Consider the following 18951-nt stretch of genomic DNA (forward strand, 5'->3'; position numbering starts at 1 on the left):
TTGCCTGGCGCATGTGGGCCATTCAACTAGGACAGGCATGGACAAACTTGGGCCCTTCAGGTTTTTTTGGATACAGTATATTATTTGAGAACACAGAAATGCTGGACCACTCTAACAATCACCATGTCGGGCTACACAGAGAAGCCACTGAAATCCACAAGCATGTGGACAATTTCAACAGAAAGGAGGAAACCAAGAAAATGAACAAAATCTGAGCTCCAGCATTAAATAAAAACTCCAAAAACAGGACAATAAATAAACAGCAACACTCTGAAAACAGAAATTCCAAACATGAATCAACCTCCCAACAAAGGATTCCTTCAGGTAGGAAGCAGCCAGGCCTTGAAGCTGCAAGGCCATTCAATGCTAATCAAGGTGGCCAATTGCAACATTCACACCTGCCTTAGACAGACAAGAGTTCTTTTTCAAACTCTGGACATCATTCCACAGATATATAAACCCCACTTTCCTAGTTTCCAGGCAGATCTCACAACCTCTGAGGATGCCTGCCATAGATATGGGGAAAACGCCAGGAGAGAATGCTTCTGGAACATAGCCATACAGCCCAGAAAACTCACAGCAACCCAGTGATTCCGGCCATTAAAACCTTCAACACCACACTTTTGATTCTTTTAACCCAAAGCTTCTTTGTATTGGTTTTTACAAAACTGTCCCTTTCATATGGCTGCTCTGTCTAACCAAGGTAAAGGTTCTGGTGTTGAATCCACATGACTCAAGGATTTGGTGGGGTACCGGAGACATTCAGTTTTCAAAACTTTAATTCAGGGCCCTTCAACACAGCCATATGACCCAGAATATCAAGGCAGGAAATCCCACAATAACTGCTTTGAACTGGGATATCTGAATCCACACTGCCATATATTCCAGTTCAAAGCAGATAATGTGGGATTTTATTCAGCTGTGTGGAAGGGGCCTATGTTGAATGATTTCAGCTACTGCTAAGCCATAATCACATACCAGGGTCGAAATTTCAGACAAGGCAGCAAATCCTAGAGAATAGTCATAAAATGCTCAGAGGAATTTGACTTTAAAAAACCGTAAGTGATGTAAATAATATTAATGCACTATTATGAATAATATGGGTTTGGTGTTTGTTCAGACATAACTTATCAGAAGAATTTGTAGGGAAAATGCCAATCTGTATTTGCTAATCATGGTGTTGGCAATATAAATAAAGTGGACTCTTTCACACTGCACTACTATAGTACATTGATACCACTTTAACCACCATGGTTGCATCCTATGGATCCTGGAATTTGTAGTTTAGTCAGGGGCAGCAGAGAAGGCCTTTGGTTGATAATCCCAGGATTTCCATAAGATAAAACCAAGGCAGGTAAAGTGGCATCATAGCACTAGAGGGGTGTGTAGCGTGAAAGAGATTCTGGTAGGTTTGTAATGTTCCTACCATGAAATCTTTCCTATTCCTGTGTTGGACTGTCAACTTATGAGCCTTAGCTAAATTCCTGGGGCATTGGTAGGGCAGTTTCTTTTCACTTGTCAGAACGCTGAAATGTTCAGCATCCCTTTTCTGTCAGCAGCAAGGTTCTGCATCCGTTTTAATTCTCTGAAGAATACATCTCTCTGTGAGCGAACTTTTGTGGGTGACAGCAGGTGGTGCAAACGGAACAGTTATCATGTACAAGTCTGATAGTCACAAACCACTAGCAGACATGCATTCTTAGATATATGAATACTGAATTCCTGGTTTTGACTAAGGACTTTCTACACCTTTTAAAAGGTATTCACGTGGATGTGAGTGAGGATGAAAATGTATTTTTACTGCATAAAGGAGCTTAAATGTACTGTATTTTATTTTTCTTCTACCCAACTCTGTGTTCTGTTTTATAGGGGTTATACAAAACAATTTGATACAAACATGGCTATAAAATGTGCTCATAAAAACGACCGCATATCGTGTAATCCCCAGTGGTGCAGCAGATTAAACCACTGAGTTGATGAACTCGCTGACCGAAAGGTCAGCAGTTTGAATCTGGGGAGCGGGGTGAGCTCTTGCTATAAACCCCAGCTTCTGCCAATCTAGCAGTTCGAAAACATGCAAATGTGAGTACAGTAGAGCCCCACTAATCTGAGCCCCGCTAATCCGAGCATCCGTATTATCCGAGGCAATGTCCTCCCCGCCCCCCGGCTCTCTCACTCACTCACTCACCTCGCCGGGTCCCGGTGCTGCCGGAGCCCAGCTGGGTGAGTGAGTGAGGGACGAAAGGTGTGCGAGTGAAGGAGGGTGGCAAAGGCCCTCCCTCGCTCGCTCCTTCGCCAGGATGGGCCCCAGGGCCTCCCTAAACTTGGTGCTGGGCGGAGGAAAGAGTGCCTCTTCCCTTTGCCCAGTGCCTGGCGCCCCGGGGCGGTGTGTGTTGCTTGGCAGCAAGCACGCACCGGGGCTTCTCTAAACCAAGCCTCCCTGTTATCCAGGCAGTTCGGTTATCCAAGATTGGGCCCGCCCCTTTATCTCGGATAACCGGAACTCTACTATAGATCAATAGCTACAGCACTGGTGGGAAGGTAACAGTGCTCCATGCAGTCATGCCAGCCACATGACCCTGGAGGCGTCTATGGACAATGCTGGCTCTTTGGCTTAGAAATGGAGATGACGAGCACCAGCCGCCAGAGTTGGACACGACTAGACTTCATGTCAGAGGAAAACCTTTTCCTTTACCAATATCGTGTATAAGCTGACCTCATGTATAAGTTGAGGGCACTTTTTTGGGCTTAAATTATGGATTCTGATATGACTCACTGAATAGTTGAGGATCATATCGAGTAGGGAAAGAACTTGAACCACCCAACTTCTGACTTTCCTGAATGCCATTTTCCCACCCAGGCATTCAAGAAAGTCAGACATGACACCACAACAAGGAGAGTAGACGGATTCAGTACTTCTTTTAGGTTCTCCCAGGATGGAGTAACCTACTCTGAGATAATTCCTTTTTCAATAAGAATTTAAGTACAATACTCACATGGACCCATGGATAAGTTGACCCAGTATTTTTAGGTCAATTTTTTACAAAAATTTATAGACTTTTACATGAGTATTTTCACTATTTTAAGCATGGATTAAGTTTTTAAAACAGATAGATTGAGTTTAAAACCAAAAAAACAAAAGCAGTCTAAGCAGTTGGGTGAAAACTTCAGAAGAAAGTTGGGGATGGCAGGGATGAGCAAGGACTTGCCAATTGACAACTCTGTGAGAGTAACCTTGGGAATGCATTTCAAGTTGTCACTCAAGGTAAGGAGCTGCTAATTGGACGTGCAGATCCTTTGTGCAGGCTTCATTCTATCTGGCTTAGAGAGACATTTCAAGCACCACTTGTCACAATTTGTGATTCTAAATCTTGACAGTTTCCTGAAGCATCCTTTCCCCCCAAGGAGCAGAGGAGGATGTCAACTAATTTAACCTTGCCTGCCTTACAGCAGCGACTCTCTATTTTTGGAGGAGGAGTTGGGAACCCTTCGGTAAGCCCAGCACCGCTTGAAATATTTGGCCTTTCTGAAGCGTCTCACCCCCACAGACCACTCAGCAAATCACATGCATCAGCAGTGGCAAAAGCAGACGCTCCACAATATTTATTTCTTACTATATTTTTCTGACCCTGGATTGATTGATTCTGGAACATATGGTAAGCCCAGTATGAGGGTAATTGAAATGGAATAGCTTTGGTGAAAATAGAAGGTCGGTATAATTTTTTTTATTTCTCAACAAAAAAATGCAACAGATATTTTAGTAGGATGACACAACTTTTGTCTTTACAGTATAGGTGGTTCTTAGGCAATGCCATAGCACAAGAGTTGTAGGACATCAGTTTATTTTAGGATATTTTCCAATCTTGTCCTGAATAATAATAATAATAATAATAATAATAATAATAATAATAATAATAATAATAATAATAATTTTATTCTTGTACCCCGCCTCAGGGCAGCTTACAAATACAAAACAAGTATACATACAAAAACATCAAATACCGAAAACGCACAAATGAAAAATTAAAACATATGATTAAAATTAAACCATTAATAAGACAAAGTTAAAACGCAGCAATAAAACATAAGGATGGGCTGATCAAAGTGCACTAAGTGAGACTTGTAAACATGGAGGAAGTTAAAAGTGCAATAAGAACATGGGGGAGAACCCAAAAGTGAGTTGAACCCTGAGTCTATATAGAGAAATTACCCATGCGGATGCAACCGATTAAGGATAACCATTTCTACAAGAATTTAACATTCAAGAGGGTGGTACTTATTCAAAAGCCTGTGTGAACAGCCAAATTTTCAGGCTTTTCCTAAACCCTTCCAAGGTGGCAGCTAGCCGAATTTCCCTTGGGAGTGCGTTCCAGAGCCGGGGGGGCACCACAGAGAAGGCCCTCTCCCTTGTCCCCACCAACTGCGCTTGTGACGGTGGTGAAAGCGAGAGGACAATTCTTTATCCAATCGGATTAACCTGAGGCAGCATTTGGACACTTCAGGTTAACCTGAAACCCAACATGGGTTTTGGGCATGTGTGGAAGAACCCCTAGCCACCTCCATCCCTTTTATCTTGGTTTCTCTCAGATTTTAGGGCACATGTAGAAGTTCCCTAAATACTGTTTGTTATAGTTTATAGTACTTAGTATTAATTGGTAGTCTCCCAGCCAAGTAATAATGATATAATAATACCGGTACTTTATTTTTAAAGTTAAGGTTTCCCCCTGACATTAAGTCCAGTTGTGTCTGACTCTGGGGGTTGGTGCTCATCTCCATTTCTAAGCCGAAGAGCCAGCGTTGTCCGTAGACACCTCCAAGGTCATGTGGCCGGCATGACTGCATAGAGCATTGTTACCTTCCCACCGGAGTGGTACCTATTGATCTATTCACATTTGCATGTTTTCGAACTCTTAGGTTGGCAGAAGCTGGGGCCAATAGTGGGCGCTCACTCTGCTTCCCAGATTCGAACCTGCGACCTTTCGGTCCGCAAGTTCAGCAGTTGAGTGCTTTAACATGCTGTGCCACCAGGGGCTAGGCCGCCCTATCTCCCTGCGGGGACTCTATTAGCCAATGCTGGCTCTGCTTGGCTCTCAAGATGAGACAGGATTTAGTGCCTTTAGGAAATGTATGCCTTGATATGGCACGTAAATGCATGCATATTTGGCCAAAACATGTTGGGATAACTTGAGAAAAATGACCTTCTTCTATCCATTCTGAGATACAGTTTCTCTTTTGAATTTGATTAACAAGATGTATCTGGTTCCTTCAGCTATTTTTAAAAGCAACATTTTGGCATAGTGATCTCCTAACCCAAGCCCATTTTGAGAACAAAAGGGGGTGTATTTGTTTGGGATAAATTCAGATTTATCGTTTGATTAATGTGATCTGCTTCTTCCAAAAATGATAAATTCCAGGAGTCCTTGTGCATTTGCAACTGGAGGAAGGGACAAAACACCATGGTAATAAACAAGATTGATACCATGATCAGAAGAATATCTGCTTTAGTGAATTCAGTGGCACTTATGCCTGAGCACGTAAGTATGGGATTGCACTATTATTCTGAAACTTGGGTTAATTTTCGGAGCATTTGTCTCCTTGTTGTTCTATAGGCTCATGTCTAATTATTTAATGTCAGTTAATAATTACTAACAGTAGGAATTTCAGAGCCCCTATTGAAATGCCTATACATGCCATGGTAATTTAATATGATTGAATAGAATCTTATTTGGGCCTAGAAATGTTTCAGAATCATCACTGCAGTGCAGGATCAATATGGACCAGGAAAATATCACGCAACATTTTTTGCATTAATTTTGCAAAAATTAATACCACCTACTTCACAAGTCATGCTAAAAAAAGTTCTTAAATAACTAATGGATAGAAAGCCACAGGTGATTTTAAATGCTCCTCCAAATTAGTGGCCATGCTTCTCATAAACAGTTAACCAGACTTCTCAAAACTTTGTGAATATCATGTGCTAACTGAGACAATTTATCCAGAAAGCAAAGAACACATAATCTTGATGTCTACAAAAGAATTATATTAAAATAGTAAATTTCAGGCTGCTAATAAATTTTATGGATCAGAAACATTGTATAAATTGGGGAGTCATGTTAAGCATTTACTCTGAATGATAAACATCTCCAGTAACAATTGTGATTGGCGTTATGCTGGGCATATCCTCTATCCTGTCACATTTTGTCATTCCTGGGGTATGTGCATTCAAGATTTATTACAACTCTTGGACTCACTCATTCAGCATAGTAAATACTTTCTGTCTATATCCATTGCAGGCTTCTAGATAAGCACAAGCAATACCGACTGAAATAAAAGGAAAGCATAGCATGCTATTTAGTGCTTCCCAATTTTGTTTTGAATAGTCATGCTGTCAGCCCTTATATATTGTGATCTTTCTTAATACCTTATTAGAGAGATGAATTGAACTATCTTGTATTTTCTGCACTGGATTGGTTCAGGACATATCGGCATATGTGGCACTCTGGAAATAGCTTGCATTTTTTAAGACAGCTTTTGATTCTTAGATATTGTCTCTTTACTCATTTAGTGTGCATTCATCAACATCAGATTTCATGAGGACTGTGTCTACATTATCTCCAGAAAGCATGTAGTTTGTTTAAAAAAAAAAAAAAAAAGAAACGATGCATTACAAATGCTAAATATCCCTATATTTGGGTAATATACCCTCTGCAGATTTTGCAAACTGTGCAACTGGATCAAGCGAAGAATGCATGGATTAATCAAAAGCTGCAGAATCAGCAGCCAAATTATAATTCACAGACTTGGCAGGCAACACCATCCTTAATACTACAATTGTCTTTAGGGTAAAAGGTTTTCCTAGTGTGCATTGCTGGTTCTAATTTTCAAATCTCCTAATGAAAGAATTATCCACTCTTTATTGCAACAAAATTGTATTGCTTTTGCCAACTTATAGTGTATAGCTATTCATCTTCAAAAGCTTCTTTAACTTCTTTTTAAAAAAGGCTAGGCTGTATGTGGGCTTAATACTGCCACCTTTGTATGAATCATGAAAATACTGTAATTCTGAGCATTGAGGTTATAGTTCAGAACTTTAGGAGTTCATCTATTTTCAACCCTATTGAAATCTCAGGACTGGGTTTCATGGTTCCTGTAGTTCTCTGATGTGAAATAATTTATTCTTTGGACTGAATCCCCATGTCAGCATGGTCAAATAATGTGGAGTTGTTACAAATAACTGGCACAAAAGTGGATAAATTGAATGGACGCTGATGGTGGTAAGATCTGGAATCAGATTCCCATCTCCCTTTTTTCCTGGTTAAATTGCTACCCCCAACACTGCTGTTTGCCCCATGGAAGGTGAATGTGTGAGTGCTTTATTCAAAACCTGTATAACCTTATAACATTATTATTAGGGCCAGCTAACATCTCTCAACAAAAGATTCCCCCAGGCAGGAAGCAGCCAGGCTTTTTAAGCTGCAAGGCAATTCAGTGCTGATCAAGCTGGCAAGTTGCACCATTCACACTTGCCCCAAGCAGACAAGAGTTTTTTCTCCCACCCTGGGCCTTTCAGAGATATATAAACCCCACTTGACTAGTTTTCCAACAGACCTCACAACCTCTGAGGATGCCTGCCATAGATGTGGACGAAATGTCAGGAGAGAATGCTTCTAGAAGCATTCAGGCTGGAAAACTCACCACAACCTATTATTATTATTATTATTATTATTATTATTATTATTATTATTATTAGTGACACAAAGACATAGTATGACACAGCAAACAAGATCTATATGCTGGATTTCATATCACAAAATCACAAGTCGAACACTTCCCAAGGACTGTGTGATGTATTTTCAGATGATGAGTTCAGATCCCAGTAAGGTGGCCTTTTGCAGTTGACTGATCATAATTTTGTCAATGTTTATTGTCAACCTATTATTATTATTATTATTCAACTTTTATCTCTTGATGTAGATGCTACACTTTAGAATGGCCCCTTAGGGGTCAACCAGTCATTTAAATTTAGCTTTATTTTCATTCACTTTTAATTGTTCATTATATTTAGGCAGAAACTAGAAGAAATTTTGGCATGAATACTTCTTGCCCCCTATTTTCTTAGGTGTTTACAGGAGTATCAGAAATATTTTGAAAGGTTGGAGAACTGGGTCAAAATGAACAATTGCCAACTTAAAAAAGTAACTTCCTTTACTTATCCAGAAATGTGTGTATTGTATGCCTTTTAGTCATTTCTAACCTTAAGATGACTCCTGCCATAGAATTTTCTTGGAGGAGGCGGATAGCCATACAGTGGGTGGCTTTCACATATACAACTCCCTGCTGCTCTATAGCTTTGATGTACCTTGAGCCAAGCTGATTTTGTAACGTTAATCCATACTTAGACTGTATGTGTTTTGTGGAGAGGGGAGCTGTGTACTCCACAACACACACGCACACATACAGTCTAGGTACAGATTAATGTTCAGAAATCAGCTTGGCTCAAGGTACATCAAAGCTGTAGAGCAGTGGGGAGTTGTATATGTGAAAGTCACCCACTGTATGGCTATGAGCCTCCTCCCAGTAGACTTAAATCAAGGAAACGTTTCACAAGAACCACCACTCCTCTAAATGTTCCTCCAGCAACAGCAAAAATATCCCTGTGGGCAACGGAAAGTTGTACATGTATTTTATTTCTTGTCACACATCGGCGGGGGGGGAGGGTATACCAGCTATATTATAGAGTCTATCAACAGGTGTAGGTTTAAGACATCCTGTATTATTCTACATGTCTCAAGTAATTTGATAACCATTGTCAAATATTTGTAGGGGTCTCAGAGATTATTGATTTAAAAGGTTTTTTGTTATTACAGAAAGTAGCACCTAAGTTGTCATGTTCAGACTACACGAAAAGATTATTTGCCAGTGTGGTGCAATGGCTGGAGGATTGGACTCTGACTCCAGATGCCTGTGTTTGAATTCCTGCTTGACCATGGCTGTCCACTGAGAGACCTTGGCCACATCACACTCTCAGCTACAAAGGCAATGGCAAACTCCTTATGAACAAATCTTGTCAAGAAAACCCCATGATAGGGTTGCCATAATCTGGAAATGACTTGAAGGCACACAACTGGGAAGAATCTTCTGTTGATGTAAGATGTTGAGCAATAGAATAGATTCCCCAGAAGGTCCAATGAAGCTTTTTAAGAAGAGGTTTGTTGGCTATGTTTCAAGCATGGTGACATGGCTGATGATTGACAGTAGACTGGATTTGGTGACCTTCCCATCATCTCCCAGTTCTAATATTCTACCGATACATACCTGTACATTGTTAATGTGTACTTCAGTGGATAGATCTATACCAGGCAAACAGTGCGGAAAGAAAAGGCATTTCTCATATCACTTCCTCAATTTAAAGAACTGGGGCTACAAATTACTTCACAAAACCAACCAACTAATCATGGACCATGGTTCTCTAAGGCCCCCTCTACACTGTGCTTATATCCCAGGATCTGATCCCAGATTATCTATTTAACCCAAATCATATGGCAGTGTGGACTCATATAATCCAGTTCAAAGCAGATAATGTAGATTTTTTTTCTTCAGAAAGAAAATCAAGATTCTGTTATCAAATCTCTGGGTGATTTCTTGTGACATCCTGTATCAAACACTTCCATAAAGCATCAAGACAACCCAGATTCCTGATGCCATATAAATAACAATGATTGTTTCATGGTGCTGGCAGCAAAGGAGTGATCCTTTTGTTATTTGTCTGTTTAGGTTGTGGTTGCATGCCCTTTCTGTTATGCTGTCTGCTCTTTAAATTAATATTTGACGCTTATGTTGGATAATGTTGTCACTCATTAGTTTAGGCAACTCACAGCTGAGAGCATCAGCAGTTTGGCTTAAACTGTGCAGAGCTGTTTGACTATAATAACATTGCTCTTAAACTTAACCTGCACAGTACAGTGATAATAAATCTACCTATGCTGTTTGCACTGCACTCTCTTTTATTACAGATGGCATTTTCCTGTAAAAGTTCAAAGCAAGCTTGACTTTTATGATCAGACACATTCATTAACCAGAGTAAGACTCCTTTCTGATAAGATGTTCTGTTTTAGCAAAGAGCCAGGAGGTGGCAGTGCTTTTTAATAGATGAGTGCAAAACAAATAAATAAATAAAGTAAATGTGCTTTTATTATTTTTTAAAAAAAAGAATTGAGAGACAAGCAGGTCAGGGAATGCAATCTGAAGCTTTTGCTTGTTCAGTAATTCATGTTCTGGTGGGTAACTGTACTGAATTTGAAGGGATAACTGGCTTGAGAAAAGATGAGCAAGAGAGAGCACAAAGCAAGCAAGCCAAAAAATTAAATCATACAAAACAAAATATTATGTCAGAAGGAAACTCATGAACCATCTATTCAATCCACTGGAAAAAAGATGACTTCATTATACACACTTATACAACTATATTTTTAGTGGATTTTCCCCCCATGAAACTGCAATTTGCTTCTGGTGTGAGAGAATTGGCGGTCTGCATGGATGTTGCTCAGGGGTCGCCCGGATGTTTTGATGTTTTACCATCCTTGTGGAAGGCTTATCTGGAGCTGATAGAGGGAGCTCATCCGCACGCTCCCCGCGTTGGATTTGAACCGGCAACCTTCAAGTCATCCCAACCTTCAAGTTATCAGTCCTGCCAGCACTAGGGTTTAACCAACTGTGCCACTGGGGACTACTTTTTTAGTGGATGTAAAGCTCATTATGTCTTTTTAGAGGAGAGTGAAGAGATGTCTATATTTCTTATGCATATGCAGGAGACCTGGAAATATCCTATAGAAAACCAGTCAGCTTTCCCTTAGTATTGTGGAGTGAAGAATTCTGCTATGAGAACTGCACAATCCTGTTAGGTTCCCAATATGAATGACCTGGAACGGTTTCTGAACTCAGTGGCCACTGAGCATTCCTGTGAAGTGGAATATATCTCAGTGGTTCCAGAACTTCCAAAGAGCATTGAGGTTTGTCAGGAATCATCCCAAGCAGGACACCAGGGAAATGTCATTCATGGAACTTGATGGAAAATCTTACCATACCAAAGATTTTTAGAAAAGCTTTTGAGTTCCTTATTTTCCAACACCCCTCACACTTGATGACACTAATGCTTGTCACTCAAGGAAGCCCAGAATTTGAAACAAGACTAGACTAGACTACAAAACTAGATGTCTGATTCCCAGTTTTCCTCATTAGGTGACTCTGTAGGGAACAGGGTCTACTTGGAGGTGAGAGAAGCCAGGGAAGAATTTGTTTATCTTATAACACAGCAGAGAATGTGGGAGAAGTAAAGCTGCTCTAGACCACGTAATGGACAAAGTCATCCCTCAAGATGTTGGAGTGTTGTTCCAGCATTCTTCACCAATGGGATGCACTTTTGCCCCTCTCTTAAATATGCCTTCTTATGAACCTTTGTCATCATTCCTAGGTTGATCTTCAATCCCAGCCCCACTTCATGGTTTTGTCTGATCTTCCTAGATTTTAGTGCCCTCTTCAGCTAGTGGTCTAGAAGTTCTTTCCACCTCAAATACGAAGTAATCTGTGGATTTGGGTAAATTCTTACAAAAAAGAAATAATGTGATCACATCTCCATGACCCATTGTGTTTGCTCTAGAAGGGGCATAGCTGCTGGTGAGGGGGAGGGAGAGTTTTGTCCCCAAAAAGAAATCAAACCCTCTCCCCAAAAAGAAATCAAACCCTCTCCCATGAAATTGTCTTTCAGTCTCTAAATTTCTCGCTGTGCAGATAGTAAGACACTAAAAATCATTCAGATCAGAAGATGCTTAACTCTTTTATTAGAGGTTTTTACACAAGCGGTTGAATATATATTTATATGGATGTTTTAATTAATATTATTGTTTTAATTGTAATTGTTTTTATATACTTTGTTTTATACTTGGTTGTAAGCTGCCCTGAGTTCCCTTTCGGGGGTGAGAAGGGCAGGATATAAATGTTTGTAATAAGAAATAAATAAACCTCTCAGGGTGATTTAATTGTGGATTTGGCTGGGGATTGGACTACATGGTCTTTGGGGTACCTTTCAGTTCTTACGTTTCTATGGAAAGGGTTCATATATTGATACTCAGAAAGGCAGAGATGCTTTCATCGGGATTGAATTAATGAAAGCTAATTTGAAGTTTGAGCCATCTTTCCCATTCAGGCACATTCAATAGAAGACCACAATCTGAATTCTATTGGTAAGCCTAACTAGAGTAGATCAACTGAATCTATGGTGTTTGCATAAGTGTTTGTTTACTCACGATTCAATGGTTTGACTTTAACAGAGACTAATGGAAGGATCCAGACATATGCCAACAAAAGCTGTGATTGATATTTTGAACCTTTTCATAAATGTGCATTAGCCATGAGAATGCTTCAAAAGGAAGGAAGAGTGTTAAAAACCCTGCTATAATTTGCTATTTCTTGTTCGAAGTCATCCCCCCCCCCCCCGATATACCAGTTTGTCACATTCTCCCACAGGATTTAACAACTGTGGGATAGAAACAAAGGAAGTGCTATAGGAGGCAGCTGATATGCCTAGAAGTCTCAAGAGATTAAATAATAGAAAATTAAGTGAAATACAGAGCTTTCTGTGAAACTTACACACATTTTCAGAATAGTACAAGAATAAATATGTTTTGGCACAGCAGGAGTCCAAAGAGGCTCTGGCATCTCAATTGGTGATATGACAACTTGCTTAAAAAAAGGAGAAAAATCCTGAGCTCGGAATAAAGTGAGTCAAACAAATAAAATCCCTGACATAGATTGAAAGATGAAGAAAGTTATTTCAGACATGCAGTGCTGGGATGAAACTGAAGTACTCAAAGCGATTTCCCCCCATTTACAAGTCTCCAGATGACCTGATCTGCCTTTTCTGTGATGTACAACTGCATCCTCAGTTGGTTCAGATCATGGAAACATTAAAACAACAAGAGAAGGGACCCTCTGGTCCTAGGGCTGTTTGGGATCCCATTCTTGGCCACGTTCCCTTCCTCATGACACCATGGAGTGGAGTTTCTATAATAAAGTCTTAGTTTGTTTCTCCAAGACATTGGTGTATTTGCTCCTTAATTAGGATCTCTAACCACTGTGTGCACTCTCTGCAAATGACAGATGCAAATAGGCACCTTGAGCAAGTAGCTAAGTGTATGTATGAGAAGTGCTAATGAGAATTGGTACCTCAAAACAAGTAACACTTGTTGAAATTCCTTTTTATGCAACCATTAGGATGTGGCACCTCATTCAGTTTTCAACCCAGCAACCCTGTCTGTTAGAATAATCATAGAATAATAGTTTGAAGAGACCACATGGAGCATCTAGTCCAACCTCCTGCCATGCAGGAAAAGCACAATCAAAGTAACCCTGACAGATGGCCATCCAGCCTCTGTTTAAAAGCCTCCAAGGAAGGAGCTTCCAATGTTAATCACTGCAAAGCTCCTTCTCAACCCATTGATCCCATCTACAGACAAGTGTAGAGCCCACAGTTGGTTATGTACATCATTATGTCATTGATTTCTGTGAGGAGACCAGTGCTTTAATGAAGGTTGCATTTACAACGTAATGCAGTTTGGCACCACTTCAACTATTCTAGAGGACTTCGGATAAAGAGGTCTGTGCCCAGTGAGCTTCCACTAAACCGGATCAGTAGGACAAAGAACAAGACACCGGGTTGAATTATAATCTGGCCAAAAAAAGATGCAAGTACAAGCAGCATGCTTTCAAAAGTACAGGAATTGGGACCAGGAAAATGTAAAGTGAATTTTGCTGGGAAGGTGTGAATTGACAATGGGTTAAAGGAGCAAGTGCCCTTGGTGGCACAGTGGGTTAAGCTGCTGAACTGCTGAATTTGCTGACCAAAAGGTCGGCGGTTTGAATCCGGGGAACAGAGTGAGCTCCCCTGTTAGCTCCAGCTTTTGCCAACCTAGCAGTTCGAAAACAAGTAAATGTGAGTAGATCAGTAGGTACCACTCTGGTGGGAAGGTAACGGCGCTCCATGCAGTCATGCCAGCCACATGACCTTGGAGGTGACTACGGACAACGCTGGGTCTTTGGCTTAGAAATGGAGATTATCACCAACCCCCAGAGTCAGACATGACTAGACTTAACATAAGGGGAAAACCTTTACCTTTAACTAAAGGAGCAAGGAAGAGTGACAGAATGTAGATAGATAAGGTGGGTGAGAGGTTAGAAGAGGTGAGCTGACCCGAAGCAATGGGATGGGGAAAGAAGAATGAATGGATATTGTTATGGGAACACAAGGGAACACAAGAAAATGTTTACCAAAAAAAAAAAAAAGAGAGAACACAAGAATTGTTTATAGAACAGAAGAGACCCAGTGGTGCTGAAACTGAAGGAGCTGAGAGAGGGAACAGACCGACAGGGGAACAGAAAGTTTTGATTGCTTGGCTTGTACATGTGTGTGTGTTTGTATCAATTGAGACTATGAAGCCCATGATCCAGAGACAGTCAATTGTGTCACTTTTCTGGACGCTACTCCTTAGTGCTTTTGTGCAGAATTAAACTATTTCCTCAACACAAGCACAAACTCATAGTGAAAATACATGATATTTTATGCAGTTCTGATAGTTATTCAGACTTGCAGCTCCCTCCTCTGATTGATTAAGAAGACAGGCAGGCTAGGATCTGTGCTGGGATTGGCCAGGGGTTCCCTTGACATTGCAGCCTGCAGGAAGAAATTCCTGTGACAGGAAGAAAGATAGCTGGTAGTTGTCCAGTTTCAAGGACCATCCGTTGTAGAAAGGCTCCCTGGGAGAGAATGAACCTGGAGAAAATGGTTACATGGATGTGCTGATGAGTCTGATTAACTCAAGTGAGATAAATGGTGCAAGACACAAAAGACATGTTTGCTGAGCCCCCTCTTCCACAGGGGTGGCATACTCTCGGTCTCAATTGAATAAACAAATACCCTGAACTCATTCTATTGACAAAGATGATCATTAGCCTTACATATATACAAAGGTCTTGATATTATGTAACTTGGGAAATAGCTAGAGGGATCCTGGCCATGATTATGCAAATTATGCAAGCAGAGGGCATAGAAAGGTAGCTTCCTTCAAGATTCATGTGTTTGATACAGTTTGTATATTTTATATCTTTAGGAATTGACACAGTACATAAAAGATACAAGTTACACAGAAATCAAGTTGATACATTGTTAAAAGGTTAAATTTGATAGAGTTTTTAGAATACAACTGCTGCTAGGTCTATCCTGGAACATCTAGTGGTGTTGACGTTTCACAACTTTGAAGCTGTGGAAAATGTTTTAAAAAATAAAGAAAAATAATATATCTCTTGTGTGACATCTGTTTAATGTCCAGAAACTTTTGGGGAGGCGAGTGTCTTGGCTTGATAACACTATGGATCAGTGCAATGGAATCATGGGAGTTGTACTTTGGTGATGTGTCAAACTAGCACTCTTTGGCAGAGAAACCTAAAAGGTTTGAAATACTATAACTCCCATGATTCCATTGCATTGACACATGGCAGTTAAAGTGATGTCAAACTTCATTAATTCTACTGCATAGATGTACCCAAAGCTAGTATTTCCAGAGCTGAAGTTTTGCAAGTTTTTTTGGTTAGTAAGTTTCCTGATATCATCTGACAATTCCCATGCCCTGCATGTCTTTGCTCCCTCTGTGTCTAGCTGAAAACTTGACAACACCAGGAAGGGAAGGATTTTTATTTATTTATTTATTTATTTATTTATTTATAGTATTTATATTCCGCCCTTCTCACCCTGAAGGGGAATCAGGGCAGATCACAAGGTACACATACAAGGCAACATTCAATGCCATATGAACATAGAGACAGGGACAGACACAGAGGCAATTTAACTTTCCCCAGCTTCCAGTTTCCTGAGGGTATGCTCGATTCCAGACACAGGGGAGCAGCTGCTTCATCATCCACTGCGACTGCAACTTCCTCATTCCAAACGCTGCTGGATGATTTTTATGGTGTCGTAAATTAGTTAAATTAGCCTCCCCACATAGTGGTACCTAAATTTCCTACTTGATAGATGCACCTATCTTTTGGGTTGCTTTGGGTTGCTTGTTTAAGGAGCTCCACTGGCTGCCGCTTATTTTCCGAGCCCAATTCAAGGTGCAGGTGTTGACCTACAAAGCCCTGAATGGTTTGGGACCCACTTACCTTTCTGACCGCATCTCCCCCTATGAACCCGCACAATCTCTTCGTTCGTCGGGGGAGGCCCTCCTCTTGCTTCCGCCTCCGTCACAAGTGTGGTTGGTGGGGATGAGGGAGAGGGACTTCTCCGTGGCAGCCCCCCAGCTCTGGAATGCGCTCCCCAGGGAAATTAGGCAAGCTGCCACCTTGGATGTGTTCAGGAAGAGCCTGAAAACCTGGCTCTTCAAACAGGCCTTTGAAGAAGTACCGCCCACTGTATGCTAAACCCTTGTACTAGCAGTTTCTTCTGACCAGCCTCAGAGTTCACCCCAGTTTAAGGCTCTTTCCATGACCTTGTAGCACCTTAATTTCCTTCTTGTTTACAAGTTCCACTCAGTGCACTTTGCCCAGCTCATTTTATGTTTTTATTGCTGTGTTTTTCATGTGTTTTATAATGATTGTGATTTTTTAATGCCTTTTAAATTTATTTGTGTGTTTTTGTATTTGATATTACTGTATGCTGGTTTTATATCTGTAAGCCGCCCCGAGTCCCTCTGGGGAGATGGTGGCGGGGTACAAAAATAAAATTATTTATTCTTCTTCTTCTTCTTCTTCTTATTATTATTATTATTATTAGGTCAACAACAAGCAGGGCTATTTTTATTTTAATGGTCGGGTGCTCGCTCTGACAAGGGCTGGCCTCGAACTCATGACCTCTTGGTCATAGTGATTTATTGCAGCTGGCTACTAACCAGCCTGTGCCACAGCCCAGCCCAGAGTAAGATAATTGAGAGCTGTTTGTTTTGTAATGTAATTAGTTTTTAAACAAGCATGGCTTTGTCTGTATGGGTAATTAAAACTCATTAGCTTTATAAAAGACTGCTCCCCCGTGGAGATGAAAAGTGCATTGATATAGATGATGATGATGATGATGATGATACTTTATTTCTAGACCACCCTCTCCCCCTGAAGGGACTCAGGAGGTTTACAAACACAAAACAAAAAGGCAAACATTCAATGCCTCAAACGAAGACAAATACATAAAAATAATCCACGATAATGCACAGTAACAACAGGAAACTTACAACAAAGAATTAAGCCTTGAGATGAAAATAATCAAAAACAATCCAATAAGACATAGTAAACTAAAACATGAGTAAAACATTAGAACATATACCCTGAAAACAATTAAGATACAAGATAAGGATCAACACAGCACTTGCATTTTTGGACTGTTCTTGAAGAAGAAAGTGACATGATGAGCCCCCCTGGTTCAGAATTTAGAGCTGCCATAGTATGGCTTTTAGGAACGTTGAATCACATGGTGGTCTGATCTCTTATTAGCACTAAAGCCAAACTAAGCTTGAGATCTATGCATATTTCAGAGGTGCTCATTTATTATCAGGGAACAGGACAGTCAGCTGGGGAGGAGAATGATGGAAAAGATAGAGATTTGACTGAATTAGTGAAATGAAAAAGAGCCTCTGGGTACAATATTTTAGGAAATGAATATGACAAGAAGCCATATTTTTTTAAAAAGTACCTAGCAGGTTAACGTATGTGCATTAAGGAACTTGTGCAATTTAAAGAATTTTGCCCCCAAAGTTATTGAAGAAGAATAATTACTTCTAAGTCAATTTCCTGTTCATTTATTCTGTCTGGAATTTCCCCCCTAAGTACATTTTCAGATCGGCATACAGAGGTATATGTATGTATCTCATTATCACTAATGGGAATTTCAAAGCAGCATATAATTTTACCCTGCTATTTTGTCCAACTTGTAATACACCTGTCAATCTGATTTCCCTCTACTATTTCATTAAAATTTAAATGCTAATATTTAAAGGTCAACCATAGCTTGTAGTAATATTAACCAAAAAAATCCAAATCCCATATTTCCCGAAGAACCACGTGGGAACAATATTCATCAGATGGTAGATATGTGTGACATGAAGCAAGGAAATGAAATCAGGATGGTATTCTATTTTCTCTGCTGCTGCTGCTTACCTCCTGTGTACTCTTCTCCACATTTAGAACCAAGGCATAGAAAATCTACATTTTCCTTTACAGAGAACAAAATGATAGAAAACCTACTCTTGTGAATTACATATCCTCTTCTAGAATTACTATAGGGCATCATGGATGGAGATTATGAAAACTGTGGTCTAAATGCAACTCCCTCCAGCTCTGTTCAGAATGGCTTACTTGGCATTCAAGTCCATTACTTTCATCAGAAATGCTTCAGTAGGACAATATTGTCTTTTGCCATGTTTCCTGATGGTCTCTTTGGCTTTCCATTCAGTAAATCCACATGTATACTACTTGGTTTAAGATAAAGGTAAAGGTTTTCCTCTGACATTAAGTCTAGTCATGTCCGACGCTGGGGGTTGGTGCTCATCTCCATTTCTAAGCCGAAGAGCTGGCGTTGTCCGTAGACACCTCCAAGGTCATGTGGCTGGCATAACTCCATGGAGTGCCATTACCTTTCCACTGGAGCGGTACCTATTGATCTACTCACATTTGCATGTTTTCAAACTGCTAGATTGGCAGAAGCTGAGGCTTACAGTGGGAGCTCACCCTGCTCCCTGGATTCGAATCGTCAACCTTTCGGTTTAGTGTGATATATTTTATCCACTTCTCAGAGGAGTAAGATGTTTCAAAGAGCAGAGCTGTGGCCTATCTTTGGGTTTCTTTGGAAGGCTGCCACCAGTAGCATAAAGATTTTGTAATATTTGGAACAGTAATTTATCTCTCTCACATATGAACAAT

General features: G+C 40.3%; 1 long non-coding RNA gene across 1 annotated transcript; it reads left to right on the plus strand.

Annotated features, from left to right (window-relative positions):
* Positions 1 to 27: 27 nt before the first annotated feature.
* LOC134295323 (uncharacterized) lies at positions 28 to 13119 on the plus strand. The gene is made up of 3 exons (XR_010001866.1): positions 28 to 324; positions 5415 to 5534; positions 8868 to 13119. It is a non-coding gene; the product is annotated as an uncharacterized LOC134295323 (long non-coding RNA).
* Positions 13120 to 18951: the final 5832 nt, after the last annotated feature.

The sequence above is a fragment of the Anolis carolinensis genome, chromosome 1, assembly GCF_035594765.1.
Source record: "Anolis carolinensis isolate JA03-04 chromosome 1, rAnoCar3.1.pri, whole genome shotgun sequence".
Taxonomy (NCBI): Eukaryota; Metazoa; Chordata; class Lepidosauria; order Squamata; family Dactyloidae; genus Anolis; species Anolis carolinensis.